The sequence below is a fragment of the Panthera onca genome, chromosome C2 (genome assembly GCF_046562875.1).
Source record: "Panthera onca isolate mPanOnc1 chromosome C2, mPanOnc1 haplotype 2, whole genome shotgun sequence".
Classification (NCBI taxonomy): Eukaryota; Metazoa; Chordata; class Mammalia; order Carnivora; family Felidae; genus Panthera; species Panthera onca.
In genome coordinates, this window is record NC_138347.1 from 47,077,840 (window position 1) to 47,090,586 (window position 12,747).

General features: G+C 37.0%; 1 long non-coding RNA gene across 1 annotated transcript in view; it reads right to left on the reverse strand.

Annotated features, from left to right (window-relative positions):
• Positions 1-471: 471 nt before the first annotated feature.
• LOC132683795 (uncharacterized) overlaps positions 472-12,747 on the reverse strand; it is a 252,787-nt gene continuing 240,511 nt past the window's right edge. The window contains exon 5 of the long non-coding RNA XR_009612384.2: positions 472-542. This is a non-coding gene — a long non-coding RNA (uncharacterized LOC132683795). The remainder of the gene's footprint in view (positions 543-12,747) is intronic.

Sequence of the window (12,747 nt, forward strand, 5' to 3'; positions counted from 1 at the left end):
AAGTGAAATAAATCTGTCAGAAAAAGACAAATACCATATGATTTCATTCTTATGTGGAATTTAAGAAACACAACAAATGATCACAGGGGAAAAAAAGAGAGGTAAACCAAGAAACAGACTCTTAATTATAGAGCAGAAACTGATGTTTATCAGAGGGGAGGTGAGCGGGAAATGAGTTAAATAGGTGATGGGGATTAAGGAGTGCACTTGTGATGAGCACCAGGTGTTGTATGGAATTGTTGAATCACTAAATTGTACTATTGTCTAAAACTAATACTATACTGTTAACTAACTTGAATTTAAATAAAAACTCAAAAAATAGAGAGAAGAATAAAATATTTAAAGCGCTTAAGGGGAAAAAAAAAAGACCAACCTAGAATCCCATATGCAGTGAAATTATCTTTCAAAAATAAAGGAGAAATAAAGACTTTCTCAGATAAACAAAAACGGAAGGAATTCACCACCATGATACTTACCTTGTAAGAATTGTTCAAAGAAGTTCTTCAGGGAGAAGAAAATGATAACAAGTCAGAAATTCAGATCTATATAAAGAAAGGAAGAGCATTAGAGAAACAATTAAAGATAAAACCTTCCACTTTTTTTATTCTTAATAGATCTGAAAGATAACTATTGAAAGTAATAATTGTAATAATGCACTGGCAGGTTATAGCACATGGATAAGTAAAGTGAATGACAGAAATGTAATAAGGGATGGGAGGAAAGAATTGGTCAGACTTTGTCATAAGGCACTTGAATCACAAGTGAAGCAGTAAAGTATTACAGTGTGGTATGAAGGTGGACTTAGACTAATTAAAATGTATATTGCAAACTCTAGCGAAACCATTAACAACATTTTAAAAGTAAGTATAATCGGTATGCCCAGAAAGGTGATAAAATGGAATGATATAAAAAGTTCAGTTAAGATGAGAGAAGGCAAAAAAGGGAGAAAACGCTCCCATAGAGATTTCTAGTTATATATGATGGCTGGAAGAAAGTAGTAGGTAACTCTTATATTCTTTTCAGTAAAAAAATGATTGTCAGATATAAGAAGAAATGTTAGGTAACATGGAACTCCAAGTTTGCAATCCTTCTCACATAATTTTTTTCCTATATTTCGCTAACTTATTTGTATATTTCTGTTCTTTAGATTGTGAGCATTCAGAGTGCAAGACCTTGTACTCCATTGTGTACTCCCTTTGGGATCAGTTAAGTCTTTTTTGAACTAGTTGAATGAAATGGAATTATCCAGGATATTCACAGGTTACTCTCTTACTCAATTCGAAGGTAGACCCAGTACCTGGAATATGTGGATGATTGCTGTATGGAGGCAGATAGAGATCAAGGTAAAAGAAGAAACAAATGTTGGGGTACCTGGGTGGTTCAGTCGCTCAAGTGTCCGACTTCAGCTCAGGTTACAATCTCGGGGTTTGTGAGTTCGAGGCTCACATCAGGCTCTGTGCTGACACCTCAGAGCCTGGAGTCTTTTTCAGATTCTGTGTCTCCTTCTCTCTTTGCCCCTCCCCTGCTGGCGATCTGTCTCTCTCAAAAATAAATAAACATATAAAAAAAAAAAGCCTAGTAATTACAACTCCTCAAAATTTAGATCTTTTAGGTATTTGGTTTGAAGACATTTCTCAATAAAAGGATCACCTAAGTATGCCACTGGCACCTCCTTTTATGGTTGGAAAGTTTTTTTAAGGATTTCAGTCACCAAATGTATTTTCTTCAATAGGTTACAAAGAACCTATTAATCATTCAAAATGTATTTTAAACAGCAGATATTTTCCATTTATTTTCACTTACATACTTTCATCTACATTACATCAATGAAAATGTTTTCTCCATAGTGAAGTCTTCTATTCTTTGTCAAACATAAGGTTGTTGTAAAAACACTAACAATAAATATTTCAGAAGATTTGGGTTATTTATACTTTGGTTATTTATACTTTAAAATAGAATCAATGAAATTCACTAAAAAAAATATTTAGTGAGCATTTGCCACTGACAAGCCCCACCGTGGAATATAAAGATGAACTAGACATGAGGTCAAAAGAGGAGTTTTATACACTATTCCTATGGAATGATTATTTTAAACGTTTATGTATTTATTTTAGAGAAGAGAGAGAGAGCACAGCACGGGAGGGACACAGAGAGATGGAGACACAGAATCTGAAGCAGGTTACAGGCTCCAGACTCTGAGCTGTCAGTACAGAGCCTGATGCAGGGCTTGAACCCACAAACCATGAGATCCTGACCTGAGCCGAAGGTGGACACCCAATGAACTGAGCCCCCCAGGTGCCCCTGGAATGATTTAATTTTAAATAAAATAATTGCTAATAAAATCAGAAGTTATTTTTAGTTATTCTTTTCATGAGTTTTCAGTAAAGATCAATTAGTCAATCAACAAATTTTTGTGGATTTTAAACTTTGTGTCCAACTTTAAGTATTCAAGATCTAACAAGACTGCCTGTTACTATTCTACCTTCCAGTGCATGACAGACCTTATTAAATTATCTTGGTACATTTTCAAACTGGGCTTGGATGTCCCCTTAGAATCTTTTTAAACAGCTTAAGATATTTCTCCCATTTGATTAGACTTGCCATACAAGATGAAATCCATTGTCATTCCTGGTTTAGATTAAAGAAATGCAGCAATCATGTTGTCAAAAATAAGAACATTGATTGGTAAGGTCTGGGTAAATGTGGGATCATATCCTAATTCATTTCAAGACATTTGAGGAACTATCTGGAAAAATAGAGTGTAATACAAACTAAAAACAAAATGTTTAGGGATGAGTTGTACAAGGGAAAGAAATCAAGACCGGCAAGAATGCCATAAGAAACAAACTGTACTGAATCTCATTATTCTAAGAACATTGTGATTATTGGTCTTTCCAAAAATTAAAACAAGACTGGAAAATGGTGTGCTTTGGTATGAGTAAAACCATATTTCTTCCAATGAGAAGTAAAATTCATAATTTTAATATATTATTTCTGTTACCAGAAATTATTATATTCTGTTATTGGAAATTATATTATTTCTGTTATAATAGATTTCAAAAGATACTTCCCTGCTCTCATGTATAAAATTAGACTTTAATGACTTGTCGTTACCTGTGCATGTGTGAATTTAGTAACATGTCAAATATAATTCTTCAGTAAATTGAGTCTTTGTATTGGCAGTAGTATCCTGCAAAGTTAAATCTTCAACCAAATTTAGATTCTTAAGTATATCTTAAGAAACATTAAAGCATGATCTAGGATATGATTTAATTATAATATGTAGCATATAATGGAGCATGCTTATAAACTTTTGAGTGTTTCCACTGAAGACAAATAGAAAAGTTGGATAAAATTTTAAATAACTGTTTTATAGTATCAAGAGGATTGCTGAAGCTATGAAGTTAAGTGTATCTAAGATTCCAGAGAGAACAGAATCATGGAAAGATAAACTGACAGTCTCTAACAGCTTTTTTTTTCCATGGGGCCCATATCAGTCTGGGTATGAGCAAGAGATTGAAAAATCTAAATTTTGTCCTGGCAGAAAGGCACTGCTAGAGAACAGAAACTTGCAGAGTCTTTATGGTCTCACACTAGAGTGACAATGTTAAATGCTTAAAGAATATTTTGTACTCAGTTTTCCCCTCATGACATTTGCTGATTTCTGAAGCTTCATGGGGTAAGAGGCAAAGGAGCTAAAATAAAACCACATGTGCAATGCAGAGCAGAAATTTTGGCAAACTCATGGTTCCAAAAAGACAGTGGTTTGCATTAAGAACCCATGGTGGAAGGGGGTCTGGAGAGAATAGTCTCAGTTGAACAGACTCTTAGTTGAAAACACTGCAAAGTGTTACCCAGTTAACAGGGCATTCTTAATTGCACTATGTGCAATTAACAAAGGCAGATTTAGTTTTACCAAAATTGTATCCAATATCTACTAAATTCGATCCCTGTTGGAGTAATTACTCCCCACTGTATTTGCCTACCAGAGGAAATGGTCAATTTTGTCTGAAAGAAAACAACATCATCTGAAGCTTCTATGATTTGATATATAGGATGTTTGGAATTAAACAAAAAAAATGCTGGTAGATAAAGACACAGGGCCTTATGACCAAAACCAAGAGAATAAATAGAGTACAGAAATAGACACAGGTGATCCAGATATCAGAGTTCAGTGACATGAACTTCCAAACACCTATGATTAATATGCTCAAGAATAGAAAACAAAAGAAGGAGAAATGGATGAAGATATGGAAATTTTCACCAGAGAAGTAGAATGTATAAAAAGAAAAAAAATAAATTATAGAAATAAACAATTTACAATATTTAAAGTTAACAATTAAATAGATTAGATTAACAAAACAAAAAGCATGATTACTAAACTGAAAATAGGTCAATAAAAATATACAGATTGAAGTACAGAGAGGAAGAATGAATAAATGCAGGAGAAAAAACAAAACACATATGTGAACATAATGAAAATGTATAACATAATTTATAATTGAAGTCTAGAAGGAGAGAATGGGACAGAGATCATATCAAAGGGATGATGGCTGACAATTTTCCAAAACGAATGAAATCCATTAATCTACATATTTTAGAAGTTTGGTGAATTAAAGAGAGAGATAATCCAAAGTATACAACCCAAATTTAAGTGCATTATAATAAAATTGCTGAATAAGAAAATCAAGAGAAAAATTTTAAAACATTCAGATAAAACAGCTCATTATCTGAATAGTAACAATTATATGACTAACAGAAGACTTCTTGACAGAAATAAAACAAGTCTTAACAGTGAAATGAGATCTTTTAAGTATTAAAGAAAATACCTATAACCTTAAATTCTATATAAAATATAGCTTTAAAAAATGGAAGCAAATGGGAGTTCCACTTCAGCTTAGACATTGTAGAAAGCTGGGCAAGAATGTCAGATGACATTCTCTTGCACCCGAATGGGAGAAATAGTCAAAGTATCTACAAAATCATAAATTTATTTTTGCATCTTAGAGAGCTAAGGTCATCAGGCAGCAAGGGCTTGGATTATCAACAATAAAAAGTCTCTAGAGACAGGACACACAAAATGTTTCACTTTGAGGACAGAAGGAGAGAAACAGATAATACTCATAAAGGTGGGTACAAAATAAACAACTAAAATTTTAACAAATTCTTAAAGTCCATGAGTGGGCTGACGTAACAGCTGGGAATCTCTGGGATCCTAGAAATAAGGGGGTCCTGCAAACAAGGGCTAGTTTTACACAGGGCCTTCTGCTAGGTGTTCATAAAAATGATTAAGGCAAGGAAAGGATTTGATCTTTTATTTATTTATTTATTTATTTATTTTTTAAATATATGAAATTTATTGTCAAATTGGTTTCCATACAACACCCAGTGCTCATCCCAAAAGATGCCCTCTTCAATACCCATCACCCACCCTCCCCTCCCTCCCACCCCCCATCAGCCCTCAGTTTGTTCTCATTTTTTAAGAGTCTCTTATGCTTTGGCTCTCTCCCACTCTCCCTCTCTCTTCTTTTTTTTCCTTCCCCTCCCCCATACAGAGAAAGACAGATACCTTATGTTTTCACTCTTATGTGGATCTTGAGAAACTTAAAAGGCAAGGAAAGTATTTGAGAGAGCTTCCCTTAGAGGTGCAAGCAGTCATGCCAAAGTTTGAGGGGGGAAGCAGAGGTCCTTGGAGAAGCTCACTCGCACTCCAGGCCCTACCTGAGCACAAAAATGGTGGTCACTTTCTACAAGGAGATAAGCACAAAACTAACCCCTCACCCTTCTTTGATAAAAGCAGAAGCCATTTGCAAAAGGAGAAGAGGCAAAAACCTCACGTAACCAACTTGATCCTGCTTTAAAAGCAGGGAAGTTATCGGCCTCTGGAGAAGGGGCAAGTAATTATCTCATTCACCTCATCTGAAGAAAGGTGGTACTGGGGGAAAGGTCAAAAATTTGCCCATTAACACCTGCACTGATAATAGGCAAAAGAGATGTGCTTTTGGTGAAGGGCAGAATACCCAGTCCTTCCCAGAATCCTGTATGGTAGAAAGCAAAGGTCTGCTGCCATGGAGGAAGAAGTGAAAAACCAACTTGCACCCAAGATCCCTCATGAAAAAGGCAGGGTTTGAATGTCAGTTGGAAGATGGAAAGAAAATCTTGTCTATAGACCCACTCTAGCCCTTATAAAGAGTAAGAAACAGGGGTACCTGGTGGCTCAGTTGGTTGAGTGTCCAACTTCAGCTCAGGTCATGATCTCGCAGTCTGTGGGTTCGAGCCCCATGTCGGGCTCTGTGCTGACAGTGCAGAGCCTGGAGCCTGCTTCAGATTCTGTCTCTCTCTCTCTCTCTCTGCCCCTCCCCCACTCATGCTTTGTCTCTCTCTGTCAAAAATAAATAAGCTTAAAAAAAAATTTTTTTAAATAAATAAATAAAAGAGTAAGAAGCAGAGCCTGTGTGCCACTGAGGGAGGGACAGAGAGCCTGACAAATCTCACCCCTGGAGTTCAGGCACTAAGACCCTGCCTAAGACTAAGACTAGAATGGAAGAATCAAGAAAACACACCATGAATTTTGCACCAAGTAACAAGGAAAAAGAGCATGAAGAGAGACACTCTATCATACCAACATGCAGGGCTTACTGAAATCTGGGGTTGGAGCAGGAACACTGAGAAAGATCCTCTAGAGCTCTGGCTTCACACTAAGCAGAAGGCAGAGTGGGTCCATTGCCAGAGGATTTGAAGCCTGTGGTGCACTGAAGGTGACTATAACAATAACAAAGCCTGCGTCCAGCTGAATTACTTCTTAGATTTATTCAAACTCAAGGCCTGACAGAGAGGATGCTTTCCTATTTCTGGGCATAAATACCATTTACCTCCACTCTTTATTTTTACTTTGTTTTTATTTTATGTTCAGCATTCAATCAAAAATTATGAGATAAACAAGCACAAAAATCATGTTTCATTTTTAAGCAATAAAATGGTCAACACAGTCAAACACAAAGATAGTCTGAATGTTGGAACTATCAGACAAGGACCTTAAAGATAATTCTTTAGGAGATCCAACATGGCAGAGAAGTAAGGGGACCTGAAGTTCCCTTATCCCTCAAATACAGCAGTGTCGAGGCCAAAAGACTTTGAATTCCTAGAGTCTGGGCTGCAGAGTGACAAAGACATCCCCAGGGACTCACAGGGACAAGCTGTTGGGCCATAGGTGTGTGATTACAAACTGGAAGAGATAAAACAGGCTGCATAGGCACAGAAGGGAGGGATCCCCTTCTATGGAGAGACAAAGGGAAGAGAAAGAGAGGATAAGGAAGCATAGGACAGTATCTAGAGAAGAGAAAAACCTTGTACCGGGATGGAAAGGGATCTCATCTCTAACTGTGGGGCTTCCTCCGGATTGAGGCTGGCTGCCCTGTTCTCACATCTGGGAGGTGGGGAGCCAGCCTGGGGCTCAGTGGCTAGGTCAGGGGTGCAGTCCACAGTAGGAGAAAGCAATCCCCTCCCTGGAGTGCTGTGGGAAGAAGGTATATAACCGTTCAAAGGACAAATATATCCAGAAGTAATATATCAGTGGTGTGGAACAGCACTCTCCAGGCACCGGGGTACACGGAGCAAGACCCTTTAAGACATCAGGGTTTAAATCCAAGCCAACCGCCAGGGAGGTGTGGAAGTTGGTGGAGTGGGACAAATAGCCTCGTTTGTGCCCTTGGCACAGCGAGGACAGCCTGAACAGAGTGGTTTGGGACATCTGGTCCATGGAGGAGAGACTGGGGTGTTGCCATTTTTCTCCCCATCAGGAACAAAGTGGAGGCTCAGGAAACTGACAGGGGGCCCCCAGTGGAGGTGAGACCTGCCTACACCAAACCATGCCCCTTCTGCCTGGTAACTGAGTATCTACTGGAGCGGGATTGATGCTGACAAACCAGACAGCCCCTCCTCCAGACCAGCACTGCCACTGGTTCCAAGGCACCCAGTGGTTTGCATTTTCTGATTTAATTCTTGGATAATTCTTTTGATACACACACACACACACACACACACACACACACACACACACACACATATATATATATACTCCCCCCCCCCCCTTCATTTTCTACTTATTTCTTCCCTCCTCTAGCCTGGTTATTCTGGTTGTTGGTTTAAGTAGACATATTTAATTTATTCTCTTTATAACTCTTCTATATCTCCTTCTTTATTTTCCCCTCTTGCTCTAGATTAAGCTGTAGAGTTTCTCTGCCTGGTCAGTTTTCTTTTCTTTTCTTTTTCCCCAACGCTGTCATTTCTCTTTGTATGGGATAAGGCCTCTTCCATCAACAATGCCACCACCCCATTGTTTTGCTGTAACAGGTGTTTTTGTTTTTGTTTTCTTTTTTGTTTGTTTGTTTTCTTGTTTTTTTTTTTTCTTTTCCAGGGCTACCTCAGTGAACAAATCAAAGCACACCTGGTGGAGGGTCCAAAACATCACTATGAGTAGGGAGATAAAACAACCAGAGTCACAACAACAGAGAGCAATTAACACACTCCAAAAAACACCTCCTGAAGGGCCAGGCCCCAGGCAGAGTATGACCCCTCTTTAATATAGTGGTGCTCGCTGGTGCAGGACACATAACAAGCTTTTAAAACACATAAGGGACAGAAAACTAGCTAAAATGATGAAATGGAAGAATTCTCCTCAAAAGAAATTCCAGGAAGAAATGACAGCTAAAGAATTGATCAAAACAGACATAAACAATATACCTTACCAAGAATTTAGAAAAATAGTCATAAGATTAATCGCTGGGCTTGAATAGGTGAAAAAGAAGATAAAATTATGGAAAAAGATGAAGCTGAGAAAAAGAGAAATAAAAAAATTCTGGATCAATAGGATAGAATTAGAGAACTAACTTATTCAATGAAACAGAATACTATTCATATCATAGGAGTTCCAGAAGCAGAGTAAGGGGTGGAAGGTGTACTTGAATAAACCATAACTGAGAACTTCTCCAGTCTAGGAAGGAAACAGACATGGAAATCCAGGAGGCACAGAGAACTCCCTTCAGACATAACTTGAATTGATCTTATGCACGACATATCATATTGAAACTGGAAAAATACAAAGATAAAGAGAATTCTGAAAGCAGCTAGGGACAAACGGGCCTTAATCTACAAGGGTAGACACATAAGGGTAGTAGCATACCTATCTACTTTAACTTGGCAGGCCAGGAAGGAGTGACAGGAAATTTTCAATGTGCTGACAAGGAAAAATATGCAGCCAAGAATCCTTTATCTAGAAAGCCTGTCATTCAGAATAGGAGAGATAAAGGTTTTTACAGACAAACAAAAACTGAAGGAATTCATCACCACTAAACCAGCCCTACAAGAGGTCTTAAGGGGGACTCTGAGTGGAATGTTGCAAAGACCACACAGGACCAGAGGCATTACTATAAGCATGAAACCTACAGATAACAAAAAGACTCTAAATCCATATCTTTCAATAATAACACTGAATGTAAATGGACTAAATGCTCCAAAAAAAGGACATAGGGTTTCAGAATAGATAAAAAACAAGACCCATCTATTTGCTCTCTACAAGAAACCCATTTTAGACCTAATGACACCTTCAGATGGAAAGTGAGGGAATGGAGAACTATCTATCATGCTACTGGAAGTCAGAAGAAAGCTGGAGTAGCCATACTTACATCAGACAAACTAGATTTTAAACTAAAGGCATAACAAGAGATGAAGAAGGGCATTATATAATAATTATGGGGTCTATCCACCAAGAAGAGCTAACAATTATAAATGTTTATGCACCGAATACAAAGCACCCAAATATATAAAAAACAATTAATCACAAACATAAACAATCTTATTGGTAAGAATGTGGTAATTGGAGGGGATTTTAATACTCCACTTACAACAATGGATAAATCATCTAGACACAGGATCAGTAAAGAAACAAGGGCCCTGAATGATACATTGGATCAGATGGACTTGACAGATATATTCAGAACTTTTCATCCTAAAGCAGCAGAATACACATTCTTCTTGAGTGCACATGAAACATTCTCCAAGATAGATCACATACTCAGTCACAAAACAGCCCTTCATAAGTATAAAAGAATTGAGATCATACTATGCACATTTTCAGACCACAATGCTATGAAACTTGAAATCAACCCAGGAAAAAGTTTGGAAAATCTCCAAATGCATGGAGGTTAAAGAACATCTTACTAAAGAATGAATGGGTCAACCAGGTAATTAAACAAGAAATTAAAAACTATATGGAAACAAATGAAAATGAAAACACAAAAGCCCAAACCCTCTGGGATACAACAAAGGCAGTCCTAGGAGGAAAATACATTGAATCCAGGCCTATCTCAAGAAACAAGAAAAATCCCAAATACAAATCTAACAGCACACCTAAAGGAACTATAAGCAGAACAACAAAGAAACCACAAGGCGAGCAGAAGAAGTGAAATAATAAAGATCAGAGCAGAAATCAATATAGGAGCAAAAAAAAAAAAAAAAAAACAGTAGAACAGATAAATGAAACTAAGAACTGGTTTTTTGAAAAAATAAACAAAACTGATAAACCCCTAGCCAGATTTCGCAAAAGGAAGAGAGGACCTAAATAGAAAAAAATCACAAATGAAAATGGATTTATCACAACCAATCCCTCAGAAAAATAAGCAATTACCAGAGAATACTATGAGAAATTATATGCCAACAAACTGGATAACCTGGAAGGAGTGGACAAATTCCAAGACACCCACAAACTACCAAAACTCAAATGGGAAGAAATAGAAAATTTGAACAGATCCATAACTAGTGAAGAAATTGAATCAGTTATCAAACATCTCCCAACAAACAAAAGTCCTGGGCCAGATGGATTCCCAGAGGAATTCTACCAGAAATTTAAAGCAGAGATAATACCTATCCTTCTGAAGCTGTTCCAAAAAATAGAAACAGAAGGAAAAATTCCAGATGCATTCTATGAAGCCAGCATTACATTGATTCCCAAACCAGACAGAGACCCCACAAAAAAATGAGAATTACAGACCAATATCCCTAATTAACATGGATGCAAAAATCTCAACAAAATACTAGAAAATCAAATTCAACAGCATATAAAAAGAATTATTCAACATGATCAAGTGGGATTCATTCCTCGAGCTACTGGGCTTCTTCAATATTTGCAAATCAATCAATGTGATACATCACATTAATAAAAGAAAGGATAAGAACTATATGATCCTGTCAATAGATGCAGAAAAAGCATTTGATAAAATACATCTTTTCTCAATAAAAATCCTCAAGAAAGTTGGGACAGAAGGAACATACCTAAATATCATAAAAGCCATGTATGAAGAACCCACAGCTAATATCATCCTCAATGGGGAAAGACTAAGAGCTTTCCCCCTGAGATCAGGAACACGAGAGGGATGACCACTCTCATCACTGTTGTTTAACATAGTGTTGGAAGCCCAAGCATCAGCAATAAGACAACAAAATGAAATAAAATGCATCAAAATTGGCAAAGAAGAAGTCAAACGTTCACTTTTCCCAGATGATATGATACTCTACATGGAAAACACAGTGGACTCCATGAAAAGTCTGCTAGAACTGATACATGAGTTCAGCAAAGTCGCAGGGTACAAAACCAATGTACAGAAATTGGTTGCAGTTCTATACACCAATAATGAAGCAACAGAAAGAGAAATCAAGAAATTTATCCCATTTACAACTGCACCAAGAACCATAAAATACCTAGGAATTAACCTAACCAAAAATATAAAAGTTCTGCATGCTGAAAACTATAGAAAACTTATGAAGGAAATTGAAGAAGATACAAAAAAATGCAAAAAACATTCCATGCTCATGGATTGGATGAATAAATATTGTCAAAATGTCAATACTACAAAGAAATCTATACATTCAGTGCAATCCCAATCAAAATTGCACCAGCATTCTTCTCAAAACTAGAAAAACAATCCTAAAATTTGTATAGAACCACAAAAGACCCCAAATATCCAAAGTAATATTGAAAAAGAAAAAGCGGGAGGCATCACAATCCCAGACTTTAGCCTCTACTACAAAGCTGTAATCGTGAAGACGGTATGGTATTGGCACAAAAACAGACACATAGGTCAATGGAATATGAACCCAGAGTTGGATTCAGAAATGTATGGCCAACTAATCTTTGACAAAGCAGGAAAAAGTATCGGAAAAGGACAGTCTCTTTAGCAAGTGGTTCTGGGAGAACTGGACAACAACATGCAGAAGAATAAAACTAGACCACTTTCTTACACCATACATAAAAATAAACACAAAATGGATGAGAGACCTAAATGTCAGACAGGAAACCATCAGCACCCTCAACCTAAAGCAAGCAACAACCTCTTTAACCTAGGCTGCAGCAATTTCTTGCTGGATACATCTCCAAAGACAAGGGAATTAAAAGCAAACATGAACTATTGGGACCTCATCAAGATAAAAAGCTTCTGCACTGCAAAGGACACAATCAACAAAACTAAAAGGCAACTGATGGAATGGGAAAAGAAATTTGCAAATGACATATTGGATAAGGGTTACTATCCAAAATCTATAACGAACTTACCAAACTCAACACCCAAAAAACAAATAATCCAGTGAAGAAATGGGAAGAAGACATGAACAGGCGTTTTTCCAAAGAAGACATCCAGATGGCCAATAGACACATGAAAAAATGCTCAATGTCACTCCTCATCAGGAAAATACAAA